Source organism: Vidua chalybeata, chromosome 2, assembly GCF_026979565.1.
Source record: "Vidua chalybeata isolate OUT-0048 chromosome 2, bVidCha1 merged haplotype, whole genome shotgun sequence".
NCBI lineage: Eukaryota > Metazoa > Chordata > Aves > Passeriformes > Viduidae > Vidua > Vidua chalybeata.
In genome coordinates this window covers 99,597,879-99,616,197 of record NC_071531.1, presented here as the reverse complement: position 1 = coordinate 99,616,197, position 18,319 = coordinate 99,597,879, and the positions used below count along the sequence as shown (strand labels likewise).

The 18,319-nt window shown below is 44.2% G+C and overlaps 1 protein-coding gene across 2 annotated transcripts in view; it reads right to left on the bottom strand.

Annotated features, from left to right (window-relative positions):
- Positions 1 to 6,555, bottom strand: part of LCP1 (lymphocyte cytosolic protein 1) — a 29,189-nt gene extending 22,634 nt beyond the window's left edge. For both annotated transcript variants that reach the window (XM_053936186.1, XM_053936187.1), the window contains exon 1: positions 6,382 to 6,555. The gene's annotated coding sequence lies outside the window, so the exon portion shown is untranslated. The remainder of the gene's footprint in view (positions 1 to 6,381) is intronic.
- Positions 6,556 to 18,319: the final 11,764 nt, after the last annotated feature.

Here is an 18,319-nt window from a genome sequence, read left to right as displayed (position 1 = left end):
TGGTATAAACTGAACACAAACAGCTTAGCTGTCAGGACAGATGAGATATTGAAGATCAGCAGCAGCTGGGAGGAAGGATCTTGAACTTGGTGTGATGGAAGATCAGTGAAAGAACTGAGGTGTCTTAGGGAGAATGAGGTGAAAATCAGCACGTGCTTTGATGCTGAGGCAGGATGCTGAGGAGGGGAAGACACCTCCCTGGGTCAGAGCAAGAAAGGCAGTGGAACTGCCAACGAGGAATAAATGGATGGCAGTAAACATTCAGAAGGAAAACAGAAAACTCCCTGAGACAGTCTGAGATTCAGATGGCTTCAGGACATCCAGATTACAACATTGCCTGGAAGCAACACTTCTTTCTAGTTTGGCAAGCAGCATAAACCCACTATTGCCAAAGCAAAACATAAAGTTGTGCAAATACACTCTTTCCTCCTTAGAAGACTGCTGAGTTACCGGTTGATGTAAAAAAGGGAAGATGTTCTCACCTAAGCTGCTGGGAATACAAGCAAACTGGTACCAAAAAAGCATCCAACAAAGCACTCCCTTCCCTGCCATCATTTCCAAACCAATATGTCACAGCCATGCCCTAAAGCTTCCTTTTATTTGACCTTATCCTTAGAAGAACCTATGACCACACTAATGTTTTAAGAGATCTAATAACAAACTATTTTTAGACTGGAATATAAAGGAAGAACTAAAATAATCTTAAACCTGAACATAATTGCTAAATTGAAACACAGTGATATTGATGTTCTTTCATTTTCTTTTCGATTTTGAAGCCATACTCAGAGGAGCTGCCTGGCTATGCATTGCGTGGCAAAGTGTACACCCACCATGCACTGTAAATAATAAATGGCAAAGCCATTAAGACCTCAAGGTTTCCAAGACTTGTAAAAAATGGTTACCTTGATTGATACTTTTCTCCACTGCTCTGGTGTTTAAGTTTTGTTGCAAGCAAGGCAGTGAAGACCTTGAAGATGTGAAATGGCACTTTATGGGTAGACATAAAGTTGTACCTTTCCCCAAAACAAAAAAGCACATTTCATGGGACAACATTGCCTTTCACAAACACATTTAGTCAGGAACAACTTAACTGTGAATTTGGTGTCAAGAAAGTCAAAGACACTACTAAAATTTACTCACTTTCTACCATCAGGGCTTTGCTTTGTTAATGCACTAGTACTTTATAATTATATGTTAACTTGTCTAGCTGTTGGAGAGTGACATGACACATGTTCCCTGGCATATATAATTTTCCTGCTATCTTCTCTTCAAACTTGTTTGTTTTTTTCTGAAAGTGATGAAATAAGAGGCACTGGCTGTTGCAAAACACAGCTGTCAGAGTTTCATAGGGCAGTGTGAGACTGTCCCCCTGCACGCACAAAACTCTGCCTTTCCCTTTGCCAGAGCTCATAGCTCTAGCTCCTTTTCTCTTTCTTATCTCACTCACAAATTCAATTTCCAACGTCCAGCTTTCTGTAAGCTACATTAGATTTCTGCATTAGACTTTCCCTCCCAGCTGACATCAAAGAGGCACCCCCAGCAATCCTCCCCCAAGGCACAGCCTGCCCTGGATCATGCCATCAGCAGGGAGAATTGAGAGAAGAGTCCTTAGAATTGTGCAGAAAGTCTTGAGACAGATCTGAAGCATCTTGAAGGCCAGAAAAGTACAAGGGAAAACAAGAGTATCTTGGACATATTTGTCCCATATTTGTTGCACTTTTGCATACCTGCCTATTCCTGGTCACTCTTCAGAACACCCCTGATAGGATATTCCTCCCCAGAAATATTTCCCTCTACCTTTCTCTCATAAGATACCACACATAAGTCTATAAATCCATATGCATTTCTATTCAAGTGATTTGTCTCAGCTGATCCTACAGTGTGGAGGACTGAGGAGGAGACGAGAGAAGATTTTTGAGTTAGATTCCGATTCTTTCCTTCTGGAGACAAGTTTTTGCCATTTTCTTTGTCACTAAAGAGTGAGAAAAAGATAAACTATTCAGTAGATCTCATGTTGAAAGAAGAATCAACGCTACAAAACTACATCAGTGTGACCTAGAAGTTCCTCAATTTGAAAGTTTCATCTTGCGCTCATCAGCAAAAACCTTCAACAAAAGTGTAGCAGGCAAAGCCATCTTGTTGACGATCAGCCAAACATGTTCTTTAGCACAATCCAGAATAGTTTATCTCTCAATTAAACTTCAGTCTTAGCATATTTGCTGCTACCATGCTTTTCTCCTATATATTTATTATTAGCTGTTATTTTTCTTAGAGCTCTGATCAAAATAATGTACTTATGTCACTGCATCAGCAGGGTGATCATACTGCACCCACGGCAAAATAGGATAGTAGCTTTAATGCTGAATTAAAGTGAGCTGCCAGTGTTCATTCACAGTGATAGCTTTGGGGTATCCAGCTTTCTTAGACAAACAAACAATCCCATTGATGTCCTTTATTCTTGTTTGGTGTCACAGCTTCCAGGCAGACTGAGTGGATTTTTTTTTTGGTGACAGCTTTTTTCCTGCTCATGATGTAAGATGAAAACTAGAGTTCATATCTCTCTTCCATGCTGGTGAGTTACTCAGACAGCTCCTCACCATGGCTGACAATATCAGCAAACACAAACACATTTGGAACTGCATGCCAATTAAACACATTTCTTACACAAGGACTTTGGAAATCATTGAAGAAGCACAAACTGCAACATTTTCAAACACATGAGGTGGTTCATTAAAAAAAGTTTGTTTTTCATGTTGGGCATGTTGGGCTATGACACTTTCCTTACTGAAATAACTACAGATAAATAAGAGTATTTTTCACATTTCCTCAAAGATGCCAAGCTTAATTTTAAATCCTAAAGTAGAAAGAAACATACTTTGCTCTGTTAGCAATGGGTAACTTGGATCACAGTACCTTCAGTTTGGGTGGCATCTTGCTGTTTAAATCAGCATTCAAGACACTGAAAGGAGTCTTTCTGAAGATATGGCAAATACTTCCTCCCTAGTACATTACAAAGATTCATGATTTAGCCCACAATAAATGACAATCTTTGCCTCAAAGGTTGTTTAAAAGACTGATGCCTGCAACAGCAAATCTTACCATGTATGTAGACACTTTTTTTAAGATTATTAAGATGTTGTGCTTTTATCTGGTCTTTTTCTTATACAATTTGAAAAAAATACAGAGAAAATATATCTATCACTGTTTGGAAAGAACACAGTGATGCCCATGAGTTATTTGTTTATGTTCAATTTCATAAAGGACCTTATTTGTCAGTGTGATGCCTGAGTCCTAAATCAAATACTGGTCAACAGAACTTAGGAAGGGAAAATCCACAGGGTCTGGAAAGAGATGGAGATCTCTTTCCAATATACCACTCAGTGGCAGAGAGGGTTAATCCTTCAAGGAAATTAAGACATTGAAAAAGCAGAGCTCTGAACCTATAAATACTCTCCTTATGTGTCTGGTATCTGTCAGATACATCCTACCAGGGAGACAGCATTTAGGTGCATATTATTTTTCAATCAGTGTCTGTAGAATTTTTCTTAAAAAAAAAAAAAATCAATCCAGTACACGACATTTCTTGTTGGGTCACTTATCTTTCTCATCCCTTTATCAACACAGGCTAGCTAGCTTTACAGTGAGAACCTTTTTCCATAGATAAAGGAACATTTTGATTCTCAAACTGACAAACAGCTTCAGTCATTCAACAGGTGTCCCATTTGGCATGGAAAGCCCTGTCCCACCCAGTTCCATCTTCACTAACAAAGGTGGGAGAAGAGGAGAGCATCTGCAGGGTCTGCTTTGGATACAGGTATGAGAATCTATCCCAGCTCTACCCCAGCACAACTGGGGTGGCAGATGGCCATAAAACCCTGGACATACAGATAAAATCTTCTCTTCCTATTCCTGTGTGTTTCAGCCTGAGGGCAAGAGGTCAGGTCATGAAGTACTGACCCAAATGTGCTGTGGAAGCCTGGTAACTGATGCAAGAAAAAGACAAGCCAGCCTCTGCTTCCAGTTTGCAGAAAAACAGCTCCTCCGTGAATGGAAAATATTAAAAACATGTTCCAGCTGTAAAAAGGAGCTTTTTAGATACAAACACATACATTTGACACATACAAAGACAGCATTTGACAGGTTCCACAAGGATTTATTAATCTGCTGCTGTCTCTCCCCTGCCAGGAGTTGAATTCTGTCCTCAGTTTTGCAGGACATCTCAGTGATTCCAGCGGTGACCAGGCTCTTCCACTCACAAAATCAGACCAGAAAAAGAAGAGCACATCTGAACATAGGCCTCCTTACCAGCTGTGCTGTTGCTTGGACCCCAATCCTCTGATGGTGCCGTGCTGGGAGCTGGAGTGTGCAGTGGGGAACACAAGCAGGACCTGGAGGAGCAGAAGGCACAGTCCTCCTGCTCCCCTTTCCTCTGAAGAATGATTTGGCCTTATGGCATGGTCCCCAAGCCTGGTCACTGGATGTCCCTCTCATGTCTCTCACATGCCACTCTCCTGCTTGTTGGCACAGCCTCCGTGTCCAGGACACCCGAGTTGTTTCATCAAGGGACAGGAATTTATTTCCCATCCTACAGCTTTCCCCTTGGATAACGGTGGAAATGCACAGAGCATCCAACAGACCCTCCTGTACTCCATCCTGCAGCACCTAGATACTGTTTCAGAATCTTTCCTAAGTATTTTTCATTTTGATAAATATTTTACATTTTGCATCAGCATTTCACTGGAGTCTGCTGTTTTGCATGAAGGGGCTAGGTATGAAAATGAGCTACATTTCTGAATGCACTGTACTCCCCTGATCTCCCCCATCTCCTTCCTTCCCCTTCACTCATTCTCTTCCTAGTTCTTTCATGCTTTATAAAAAACATATGGTAATGACTTTTACAGTAGGCTCTCCATCAAGATAACTCCTCTCCAAGCTACACAGCTGTTTTAAGCTGTTCATTAATGAAATCAGAAAGAAATGGGGTCAAAAACATTGGCAGCAAAATACAAGACAATGGAGTGTGTGGCAGGTTCTGTGAGCAAGAGAAGAAGAGCAACACCACTGGATTTATTTAAGTACAAACATTTTATAACCATAATAATATTCAGTCCAAGCAGACACTCCAGTTCAGTTGAGGAAACAGATTCAAACCCAGTAAGATAAGACAGCCCTTTTTTGACCTTCAGCTTCTGAGCTAAGTAAATCTGGACCTTATGGTCAGGATGGAAGCAGCAACTCCCGCTCATGTTACCAGCACACAGGCAGGTACTTCCCAGTCCCTCCTGGCTCTAACATTGCTTCTCTGGGTGGAGTTTCCCACCACAGAGGGGGTTTCCACATCTCCTGTGTACCCATGAGAGCTTCCCCAGCTCAACAGGCCAGACTGCTCCTGTGGGCAGACAAGAGGGGAGGAAGGAGAAACTTGCTGGAGTTTCTCTACAGGAGGGGTGTCAGGGTGTGATCTGCTTTTAGCAAGATGACCAAACCCCATCTGCTGAGCAGCCAGCTGCATTTGCTAGAGATCTTCTTCACCTGACACCTGTAGCAGTACGAGATCAGTCAGCCAGCCTGGTCTGTGACTTTGGTTGTGATAACAAAGACCTAAAGTTCCATTGGATCCATGTTCAAACCAAATCCATGTGCCAAGGAAATCACTATATGACAAAACCAGCAAGGCCACTGCTCTTACAGAGAAGACAGTTAAGTCTGGAGGCTCCTGGTCACGATACTACCACCTAAAATATCTGTAGATATTCAAAACTCACAATTCATCTAGGGCCTGAGCTGACATCCCAAAGAAGGCAAGGGACAAGCCTGACCAGATTCACAACTCAAGATCTTAAAAGGTAAATATAATGTTAGGACCACCCCATGTCACTATTTTAAAAGCAGAAGTCCCTATTGCAATCAGGCTCTATCATGAATCAGTTTTATTTATCCACTGGAAAGTAAAATTACATTTCTAAAAACCTGATATAAATGTCCTAACAGCCAGCAGATTACATTGTAAGCACTACGAGCCAAAATACATTATATTTATGAATCAGTGTTTTTCATCACTGAAATTAAAATTACCTTCTTACATGGATCCAGTCTGCAATCTAAATAATGGCTTCCTACTTTATCATGCCCTTCCAATCCAATGCCAGCTCCAAGACTACCATTCTACTCAGCCAAAAAGCACTCTGCCAAATTAAATCTATCAAACACTTTCCTGAAGGTCAGTAGAAACGCCGTGCACAAGACTACTGGAAAATGCTTCACACTAATACAGAACCTGCTCTGTTTTTTCACAGCAGCCACAATTTCCTGTGCAGTTAAACTGCTGGGGTCCTCAGTGCGAGCAGCTTGCCAAAAAACCACCAGATGCTGTGATCTTACCTCCTGGGCTCAAGCAGTGGGTCAGAGCAACGAAGAGCTCAGCAGCTGCAAATCCAACGGAAAGAAGAGAACTTCTTAAATAAACCAAACGTCTTGTAGGGTGGAGGAACTGCAAAGCAGTTGTCACTGCAGACAAGGAACCTTCCTTTTCTGCAGTGCAACTAGGCAAGCCCAAGAGTGCGAGCCCACGACTGAGCCCAGAGAGGGAAGTGAGTGGTGACAAAACCCCATAGTGCAATAGATTTTTGTCTTTATAAGGAAACAAAGCATTCTCTGGTCTCTACCGCTTCACCTCAGTTCTCCTCCAATAAGGGCCACTGCTTTGCTTTCCTCTCACTACCGCTCTCGTTCACGGAACACACACACACACTCAAAACACTTCCTCTCTTCACTGGTAATGGTAGCCACATTTGAGACACAGAACAGTAAGGTCTGCAGTGACACCTCATCCACCAGGCAGGGCTGGCTGCCAGGCCAGGCTGGGGCAGAGTCAGCAGGCATGGAAACTCCTCAGCATCGCCACGCAACCTCTGCCAACGTTTGACTGCCCTCCCTGTGAAAACTTTTTCCATGCAAGTGGTTGGAATTTCCTTTGATGCAACTTGTGACCTTTTCATTATCAGTGTTCACCGCTGACAAAAGGCTGGCTCCATCTTCTCTATAAGCTCTGATTAGGTTGGTGTAGATGCCAAGATCCCTCTCAGCCTTCTCCTCTCCACGCTGAACAAGTTGAGCCCTCTCTCCCTGTTCTCTGACCTGTTGTGCTTCATTCCAGTACCATCCTGGTGTCTCCCTACAGTTTGTCCAAGCCTTTATTGAACAGGGAAGCCTAAGAAAGAACACAGCACTCCTCACACCACCTCACAACTGACACAGATTTCAAGGACACGTTTCCCAATGCTCTGAGGGTCACATGTAAAAGTGCTCGATGGATGCTATAAACCATCTTTCAAGCCCCGAAGATGAGCATTGCAGAAGCCCTAGATCTGAAAGCATATCAAAGAGAAAAGTTATTTATCAGTCCTGCAGGGACTTTAAGAAATGTCCTGCCTTAACAGCAAGATTCTTGCCACTTTCCACAGGCTGAAGAATCATCCTTCAGCTTTTTTCAAAAACTTCTGTTCTGACTTTTACCTCTGAAAAGGGGCAAGTGAAAAAAATTACCAAACTGTATGTCTTTAATGAAAAAGCTGTGATTCACCAGACCATGAGCTACATGCTGTTGTAAAGAGATTCAAGGAAGCCCTTCCATGAACAAACTGTCCCAGCTTTTTTCTTACAGACCTTTTCCAAATCCTAAATTACTTTTGTTGGTCTCTATGACACCCCATTACATGCTGCAATGTCTTTTCTGAGGTAAGGAAGAGAGTATCAAAGGGACGTGTGCTCTAAATCTAACATCCTACTTGCACAGGAAAACTGGGCTGGCTGTTTCCTTACCAGATATGTTTGCTTAACACTCTTAGCACCCTCTCTAGAGTTGTTACAGCTTATGCAGAAGGTAGGGGAGCAACTCAGAGTGTCCAGCATGCTGTGTGGTATTTTATATTTGCGTGACCTAGACTGAGCTCAACACTGTGTCCTCAGCACTGATTAGATACCAGCACATCCCATAGGCACCAGCTGTGTTAAAGAAGTGTTCAAACAAGCTTGGAAATATAAGGACAGCAAGGATGAGATTTAAAGTATGATGGACTTATGAGGCAGACATAAACAAAAAATGTATTTGCCATGTGGATCGTGAATCCCTTTTTCTGCCTCATTTCAAGACCTGCTAGATTGTCACTGTAAAGCTAATAATGCTGTCTCACCAAATATTATTAAACTTAGATAGTCCTTAGATACAACCCCAGCCAAAGCCCTGTCATGACACACTATTTAAACCCTGCACTGTGCATCTTTGAAGCGTCACACCCATAGCAATTTTACTGGGCAGCACTGAAACACATTTCAGTGGGACAGTGCAATAGTTATTTCTTACCTGTACCTGGTTAACTTGCACCTATGTCTGGACGTTTGTGTTATTGCTGACAATGTAGGATTCCATGAGAATGATCTCTAAAGTAATTTCTTAAACAGGGCAGGATACTGCAGGCTATTACTACAGTACTGGTTTCCTAGAAGGGTGTTGAATTGTAACTCTATAAATAGCTTGCATTTTGCCACAAAATATGCTTATGGCTAGGAACAGGCCAGCTGGTGTTAGGACAGGCTGTGCTGTGGGACTGAGTTAAATGTCCATTACTGTCCCACCTCAGAAAAGCAATACACTTAACCTACAGCTTCCATGTTTGGGCCAAAATATCAATGCAGCTGCTTTGAGATTTATGTGCATGAAAGGTAAAAAAAAAGTTAAAGGAGAAGTGGTCCTCCAATTACAGGAAAAGACATTAGGAAATATCAAAGATGATTGTCTATAAATTAATTACCATAAATTAGCATGCCCTGTGTTCAATCACTTGCAGAGGAAGGACTATAATTGCTAGCAGACCATGCCCCTGATACACAGCTGAAAAGGTCAGAACCAATCTTTTCCCTGCTGTTGTCACCACTACAACACTTCAAAAGTCTTGCCCCTTATTGTGCCTGTGCCTGAAGGGCCTTTCTTTCCAAGCACTTTTGGCAGTGCTGACACTCCCATCCCGCTGCCTGTGTAATGCAGTCACACTTCACTGCAGATCAGCCAGACTGTGTCACCACGGGCTTCAAACCCTTCCACGAGTTATCTCCTCCTTGCCTCCGCTCCTGAGCCAGCCCCACAGCTCTGAATGACAGAGCACTTTCACTTCAACCTCCTCACCTGCCAACAGGCTCTCACCTTCCTCCCCTTCACCCCCACGTGCCTTGGGGAGCCTTGGGAAGGGCAGAAACTGCCTGTGTTCTCCTGCCACAAGGCTTGGATCTTTCTTAGCAAAGTAAGTGACAACCCAAAAAGCATGCAGGAACCAGTAATCCCACTTCCACCAATAAATAGGAATTATATTTGAAGGATCTGAGGCATCTGCATAAGAAGAGGTCCAGCAGCTTCATCTGACTTGGCAGCCAGGAGGGGGCTTGCAGGGATCCCCAGCTGAGGAGGGAGCTGGGGTCTGCTGTAGGTCAGTGGTTTCCTTGTGGGCACTAGGGCAGTGTATTCCTGTGGTGGCCTTTCCTGGCACACCCACCTCTTGGTGCTCACATTTTCAACTGCCCACCACAATCTCCCAAGAACTTTGCCTTCCTGCAGGCCACTTCTGCTTCAGGAAATTACTCTCTCCAAAAGGCTTTCTTTTGCAAAATCACATTCAATGTCTTCCTCGCCACAGCTGATATGGTCACAGGTTGCAGACCATGCCCTGGGATGGGAAGAACATGATAGGGAACAGAGTGGGGACTGCAGCAAAAATCTTCCAAGCTGAATGAAAGCTTCTTGTGGACCTTGCAAACTGTCTTTGACTTAATGACAGCACAGTTTGAGGGGAACATCCTGGTCCATGAAAAACTAGGGCAAATCAAAATAATGGAAATTATTTTTTAATTACCTCCTTTTAACAAATAATATCTTGCTCATATATAAGTACAGAGGACCCGATCTAATTTCCACCATAGTTTGAGTTGCACCTTTATTTTGTGACTCTGTCCTTGTTCCTGTGAAAGTCAGTGACACTTCCTGTAACCACTGTAACCATTTAGGCACTGAACTGCCTCTGAATATGGACCCTGAGAACCTCAATGCTGTTGAAAGGTAAATGAGTCTTTGTGAAGCAGGAGTCATTACTCTGATGGCATGTGCTCAGGTGCCAGTTGGTAATTTGACCCACTGCTGGGTCTATGTTAGCAGCATACCCTGAAATGCCACCTGTGGTCTCTGCAGGAGAGAGAATACTACAGACTGGGGCTTTGCAGAATGCATATGAAGCTCAGACCTTTTACACTGTATTCCTCCTGCATTGTATATGCTAGAAAAAGCCTCGAGAATGCAAAGCAATGCTGGCTGATCCCACTGAACTTGTCACAACATGGATACTGGTGTCTGTTGGACGTGGAATCGTGATACCATGAAATACCTCTTGGGGCAACAAGAGCATCTCATTCTTTGTCTAAATCTGTTCATGCAGGAAAGAGGGGGGCAGGTCTACCCCTGCCAGAGCTTTGCCTCCAGATGGAGTCTGCCACTGTGCTGTCTCTCCCTGAGAAACCTGGTCTTTGGCCCCCATTGAACCACCACAGTCCATGGCAGGACTCACCAACCAAACCCTGAGAGCCTCTGGTGTGGGCATTCCCAGTGGCACCCTGGAGAGGAGAGGAGAGGAGAGGAGAGGAGAGGAGAGGAGAGGAGAGGAGAGGAGAGAGGAGAGGAGAGGAGAGGAGAGGAGAGGAGAGGAGAGGAGAGGAGAGGAGAGGAGAGGAGAGGAGAGGAGAGGAGAGGAGAGGAGAGGAGAGGAGAGGCAGGTAAGGTGGAGGGTGGTGGCCCATGCCAGGCACACAGGTGTGAATGAAGGGAAGCCTGTGCCACACAGCAAATACGGCAGCCTTGAGTGCCCATCAGCAACAAGACGTTTATGCTTGGTCAGGGAGGGACACCAAGGCTTGCATACTGGCAAGGCTGGAGAAAGAGGAATGTAGAAAGAAGTTCTGCCATACTGAAAAGCATGATTTTGGTAGGGTAATTCTCAGATCAGCAGCTCTCCAAACCTCACGTTTTCCCCTGGATCTGGGCACAGGAATGACCAGGAGGATAATGGCATGTTAAAGCTAGGCTGGGAGACTGGTTTATGATTTCACATGCTTCTGCAGCTTTCAGTTTCCAAGCCCTATACTCTGTAACCTGTCTTAGAGTCTTCTAAAGAAATCTTTATTTCAGTTTCACTACAATCTGTCTTATTAATGAATCAAGGTAAGCCACAAAATCAAGTAAGCTGTGAATAGACTGTTTTCACAAAGCAAAGCAGAAGGCCACTTCTAACTAGGGGATACAACCTGCAACCAGCCCAGGAAGATTTACACTCCCCAAAACCTGTGTTCAGCCTGGGTCCAATAGAACAACCCCCACTGGCAAAGGAGGGGACAGGGCAATGCCTGATCACTGGTCTTGGAGCAGGTTGTTCCCTCAGCAGAAGTAGCCAAATATCCCTGTGAAACAAAAAGCAGACAGCTCTTGAGGCCATGGATGAGCTTTGAGCAGTTAGATTTGTTACCAAATTCCCCAAGTAATTTGTTTCAAAGAGATCTTCTGCACTGAAGTGACTGAGTGGGTCTGAAAGTTTTCCTTGTGGCTCAGTCTCAGGCCCTTGCAGAGAGCCTAGTCTTACTTAAAAGTCATAAGGCACAAGATTAATTTCCTGCAAACAGTCTGAACTTTGAAGGAGAGGCATTTAAGCAAGTGAAAAATGAAATAGCAGGGAAAAAACACCCTGTAAAATAAAAGCAATGATAAATAAATAACAGGAAAGCGTACACCCCACTTCAAATTTAATAGGCTACGCCCAGCCATGAATTATTGATCAAAATCATCCATTTGCTGCAAAGAGGAGTAGTAGTGAAATATTAATAACAGTACATGAGCTAATCTTAGGTTTTACTTGGTGAGAGAGTGACAAGAAGAGGTTGGAGAAGCCTGGCCACTGTCAGCTCCCAGGTCTGGCTGCAGTGGGAGAAGGGCAGGCTCTCCTAGGAAAGCGTGCAAGTCCCACAGTTCCAGCAGGGACTGCCAGTGACTCTTCAGCTGATAAACCCATTCCCAGATGGATATGGGTCTAGAAGTGTCATTCACAGAGGCTGTTGCAACAATACTGTCTATCCTGCTTTGGCAGTCCTACAAAAAACAACCAGTGTCTTGGTTAGTACCCTAACTCAGTTCAATGTGTTTCCTTGTTTTCCTGGGTTTCTTTCAGGAAATAATTTGACTTTGTGATGGAAGGAAATACATGAAAACGTGACTTTGGTGCGGCAGCTGGCCAGAGGCTTACAGGAGCAAAAACCAAGAGAAACTGATGGGAAAAAAAAAATTATTTTTAATTACACTTGTTATGCCAGTTATTTTTGCAAAACTGTGAGGCCACAAAGTAATGATTTTTGAGAATCTGATTTGGCAGAAGCTGACTCATGGTTAACCAACCTTCTCATGTACTTTCAGCTTCAATCTCACTCAGTTTTTGGTGAGTGAACCACCGTCAGCTGTGACACAGTAGAAGAATGGGCTTTCCCAGGGCCCCTGCCCTGCACAGGGTGGCTGTCACAGCCAAGACAAAGCTGTTCTACTGCAAACTCAGGCACTGCCAACCCACTGCCAGAATTTCAAGTGCCTATCTTCTGCTGCAAACTATGGCAGGAGAAAAAAACCCACAATTAGAAATTACACTGCCCTCCTAAACAGCAGGCCGCTTTTTGCCAAGAAAACAATAATTCAATTTCCTTTGGAACTAGATGAAAATTTGCACACAAATACCTGTAGGACTGAACAAAATGTCATGTGCACATGGGTTCATTCACATATGTGTCTCCTTAAATACTCTATCATTATTTTCTAACTTTATAGGTTTCTAAATGTTAGAAATTTTACATCCTAGGCTGTCTGCTCTGTGCTTACCTTAATTTTCTTCTTTTTCTTCTCAGTTTTTTTAAAGCTATATTCTTGTATATCTTCCTCTTTCTTTGGCATGTTTCCCTTTATTATCTCATTTTTCCTTTACACATTTTCTCCTTTTTCCCCCTGCTTTTCCATCTACATCTTGTCATTTCCTCACTCCTACCCTGGAAGTTTCTGCTTGCTTGCTCTCAAGCTTTGAAGCCAGCATTCCTCATAAAATTTATAACTGTGCTCAGATCAGAATCTCCACTTCTTGTTTGCAGCCTCTCACATGCAAGCCTGGTGCCCAAGTTTTGCACTGGAACTGCTGCCCAGAAACACTTACAAGCAGTTATTAGTTCCCTGTCAGGAGGGGAAATTTTGCATAACACAGAAGGAACTTGCTGGGTTTCTACAGCACATACAAAAAAAAAAAAAAAAAAATTTCCCCCTGCACCGCCAAACCAAAGGGGTTTTGTTTCCAGCCTCGCCGTGGTTGTGTTGGCAGAGCCAGTCCTGCTTCTGGAGCTGCATCAGGGGGACCTGTCATCCTCCTGCAGGTGAAGGGTGAAAGCCAGCACTAGGTTGTCCATGCCCTCTGCTGGGTGTCAGCCTTTTGCTCAGAAGGAACATGCCCTGCATCTACTGAAGCTGTAGGAAGATGAAAAAATATGTATTTAAAAAAAAAAAAAAAAAAAAAAAAAAAAAAAAAAAAAAAAAAAAAAAAAAGAAGGTTTTCTCTGGTGGAGGCATCATTTGGAAATCAAACACAGGAGGGATCTGTCAACAGCTGTCTGAAAAGAGGCTGTAGCCAGGCTGGGGTCAGTCTCTTCTCCCAAATAACAACTGACAGGACAAGAGTAAGTGGCCTCTGGTTGTGCCAGGGGTGGTTCATATTGTTATTAGGAAAAATTTCTTCCCTGGGCAGGAACAGGATGCCTAGGGAAGTGGTTGAGTCCACATCCCTGGAGGTATTTAAAAGATGTGTAGATGTAGCACTCAAGGACATGGTTTAATGGTGGACTTGACAGTGCTTGGTTTCCCATTGAACTTAATGTTATCTTAAGGGTCTTTTCCAATCTGTGATTCTATTATTCTGTTATTCTGTGATCTGAGGTCAGGCTTTTCACAAAGGCCCTGAATCCAACAAACTCTTAGTTGTTACCTGTATTTTTGTAAAGGAATGTGAACAAATCTAGTCCTCGTAATGTTTTTACTTAGTGATTAACTAGACTTCTGAGTCAGAGCTTGTATTTGGGATTAATCTCTTCCATGACTCATAAAAATACAAGAGGAAAAGGCTTTGGAAGAGGGAAACACTGCCCCCTCTAGCAATGAGAAACACTGATTACAGTTGCCACCAAAAAAACCCAGTTATGATTCCTTTATATTCTCAGTATCAGCATTGATTATCTCAAGCAAGCAAAAAGAAGCTTTTCCTTGATTTTTTTTTTGTTTGTTCTTTTAAAATTCATGTTCCTGGTCAAACACCTTCCTCTCCTCCTGGTCAGCATTGATATTTCTTGGAAGATCCACTGAGATAAGGCTGGAAGAGATGTGAATACAAAATCCCTGCAAGGCAACTGAAGGGTATCCACCCAAAGGCATGCTCCTATTATCAAAGTGTCTCTCTAGAGCAGCAGCCAGGCTTTGACAGTCATGGTGGCCAAGACACAACTGAGAAAAATTTGAGGCAGCCTGAACAAGTTTTAGCAAACAACATATTTAGCACCTGACTAAGAATATAGTCAGGAAGACCCTTGATATTGGGATAGTTGTTAAGTTAGAAATCCTACAGAAGTCACATGTTCCAAAAGAGAAGACCAAACTGTAATTTTGCTCACTGCTAGAAATGAAAGATTTTTGAGGGAGCACAGAGAGTTGGGAGATCCACTGAAAGCAAGTACCACGGTGAAGAGTCAGCCACGTGTCAGGTGCATGAGTTCAATCCCAGAGATGCTGCTTGTGTTGCTCCCTGTGGGTATCATCCAGGAGCTGCCTGCACCATGAGGGAACAGGCAGAGCCCATCCATAGACAAGCAGAGGAGTTCCTTGTTTCTGTATCCTCACTGCTCCATTTTCTGTGCTGCTGTGGCCAATGCACACTGAAAGCTAATGAGGCAGAGACATCAGGTGTGTTTTCAAATGCCAGAAGACTCAAAAGAGCCCCTAAAGGACTGTTCTTGAAAGAGAACAAAACTTTAGCTGGAGTGTTATCTAAAAGAAGAACTTGAAACAAACATTAATTGCTCTTTTGACAAAGCGTTCAAGAAATTTTAGAAATTCTTGCTGTCACAAAGCATGGAAAAAAACCCAAACTGTTCCAGACAGCTGCCCAAAAATCCCCTGTATAAACAGCACAAGAAGCAAGGCACAAGGAGCAAATGTTTGGTCCTACTCATCTCTGCATCCCACTAAACAAATGCACAGAGCACAGCATCTCTGCAGGTCACCCCCAAGCCATCAGTGAAGTCCACTTTCCCAGGCACTCACTGACCAGAAGGGAACAGGTGCACACAACCCATCCTCTAAATCAAAACCCCAGAAGGGACAGTGTCACTCTCCCCAGGAGAGTGGAGTGGAGTGGAGTGTCACTCTCCCCAGGCTGGCTCAGGAGTGGAGGCAAGGAGGAGATAACTTGTGGAAGGGTTTGAAGCCCGTGGTGACACAGTCTGGCTGATCTGCAGTGAAGTGTGACTGCATTACACAGGCAGCAGGATGGCTTTGGAGTGTCACTCTCCCCACTTGGCTTTGCTGCCCAGTTTCTATTCCTCATTGTACAGCTGTATGGCTTTGGAGATGAGCTCAGGCAGATCTGTTTAGCCCCTTCCTGGATATTTATCCGTGCCTCATGCAATGAATGGCAAACTCCATCAACTCTGAGCTCAGCTGTTCCCAAACAGCAAAGATTCAGACCCTGGACACATTGAAGATGAAGGAAATCTCTGCAGATGATACCACTGGCCAATGTGACCTGTAAGTGGACAACTGGTCTGAATGGACAACTGAGGCATGGCCACCATCCCTGTCCCTGGCCAGGCAGCTGGAGCTGTGCCAAGGACAAGACACGGGCATGCAGGGAGCCTGGGGTTGGGATTGCCCCAGTCCCATTCTGCTGGCCACGGTCCCACTGACGCACCTGGCAAGCACTGCCATGGGCAATATGCACAGAGTGGCTGAGGAGTCCACCCCAAAACTTGGGACCAGGTACAGGAAGCCACATTGCTGCTTGAGGGTGAAAATGACCTCAGCCACTGTGAAGAGCTGGCCACTCGCCCTGGAACATCAAACACAGAGGAATGTGTAATGCAGCTGAGAACTTTTTTCCAGAATGCTCCTGGGTGCTCAGCTTTTCTTTGACATCTTTCTATCCTCTCTTTGCCTATAGCTGATTTCTATAAAAGATCCTGGAGATTCCAGGCACTGTGGTTCCAGGAACTGAAGAAAGACAGAGGAGAAGAAAGATAGATTTCCCAAAGGTCTTATACTCTGCCAGATGACAGAGAGAGGCAGGTAAGAGAACCAGACATAACAGACAGACAGAAGAGTGGCTTGCTCTACCACTATCATTCAGAGAGCTGCAAAGTGTGGAGGAAAAGGAAAGAGCATCCTTAGTTTTTATTTCAATCCACTTTGCTAGCCAGGGCTAAAGGTAAGGCACACAGGAGGGGTGAACTGAGATAAAAGATTGGCACAAATCATCAAATAGCTCAAGGGAAAGAGGGTTCAGTGTCAAGAGTGGCAGGAGCAGTCTGTCTGCTGGTTAAGCTTGTTTTTTCTTGTTTAATGCTCCTTCAGGCACTTTTGTGTCTTTGGCCACCCGGTAAGTTATGAGCTTCACATCAATAGCAATGAGTTTCTCACAGGACAGGAACTCTAAATCCTTTTCTAAGCATTACTCTGGAAAGTATCTAAGTTTAGGTTTAACTAGGTATGTTCTTCAGCTCTTCACATCATTACATATTACATGACTGACTAGTTGTGTAATGAAATATCCATTTTAGCTGTCAGAAACACCGGACAGAAACACTGAACTATAGCAGAGCCAGGCAAAGAAAATCCCACCAATTTGCCTGGTTCCCCTCTCTCCTGTGCATGTGAGCTGTTCCTGCAATTGCAACAGGAAGAGGAAGAAAAACCAGGGTCAGGCTCTGATGGCTTGCAACAATCCCCCACACACCCATCTCTTCCTGACTCCTTCCCCAGAGAAGGAAGACCCACCACGCTCCTGAGCAGCACACTGACACTGTAATGTATCCCCAGCTCCACAGGGCACACTCTGGCTTGCAAATCCCATTTAAACAAGAGGGTTTGCAGGTGCCTTTGCAAGGACTAGATTTAGGTTTTGTTTACATTTCCACAGTAGTCTCAGCTGTATGTTGCAACCTCTGTTTCCTCCATCGCTGAAGAGCTGTTGTCTTTGTACAAGTGTACTTCCATAGCCCAGTGGGATTCCAGAACCGTGGGCATTCTCTGCTTAAAGCCCAGGGATGTCTTTGCCAAGTTAATTTCTGGACACAGCACTGTGAGGACAGCTGGCACGAGAATCATGATGCTGCAGCTACCCTATGCCCAAGGGTGTGCTCCTCCAGTGAGTGCAAGATATGAGACTCATGAATGAGAAAGAAATTATTGTGCATTTACTGAGATCCCCTGCACCAGCTACTCTGCAGCCTGGCATCAAAACTTCATGGCCTCCCTTTCCAGCACACAGGTGCATTCTGCAGCACACCTGCACTCTCAAACCCCAGCTTTTACCAAAGGACATCTTTTCAGCAGGTCTTCCTACCTGCCCTTGCAAAATAAGTTGTTGTTTAAGCAAAGGCCATGTGCTTGTGGTTTGCATCAAAAGAAGCACCAAGGGAGGTGATACTCCCCCTCTACTCCACTGTTATGAGTCCCCTACCTGTGTTGCTTCAGCTCTGGAGCTGGGACCCTACATTAGGACATGAACCTGCAGGAGCAAATCCAGAGGATGGCCACACAGAAGATCAGAGAGCTGGAGCACCTCTCCTATGAAGAATTGGGGTTGTTCAGCCTGGAGAAGAGAAGGCTCCAAGGAGACTTTGTAGCAGCCTCCCAGCACTTAAAGGGGCTTACAAGACAGCTGGGGAAGAAATTTTCACAAGGGCATGCTTTAAGATGAAAGAGGATGGGTTTAGAGTAGATATTAGGAAGAGATTAATTACTGCAAGGGGTGGTGTGGCCCTGGCATAAGGTACCCAGAGAAGCTGTGCATGCCCCATCCCTGAAAGTGTTCCAGGCCAGGCTGGATGGGGCTTTAGCAACCTGGTCTAGTGGAAGGTGTCCCTGCCCATGGCAGGGAGGTTGGAACTAGATGATGTTTAAATGTCTTTTCCAACCCAAAGTATTCCATGATTCTGCCCAAAC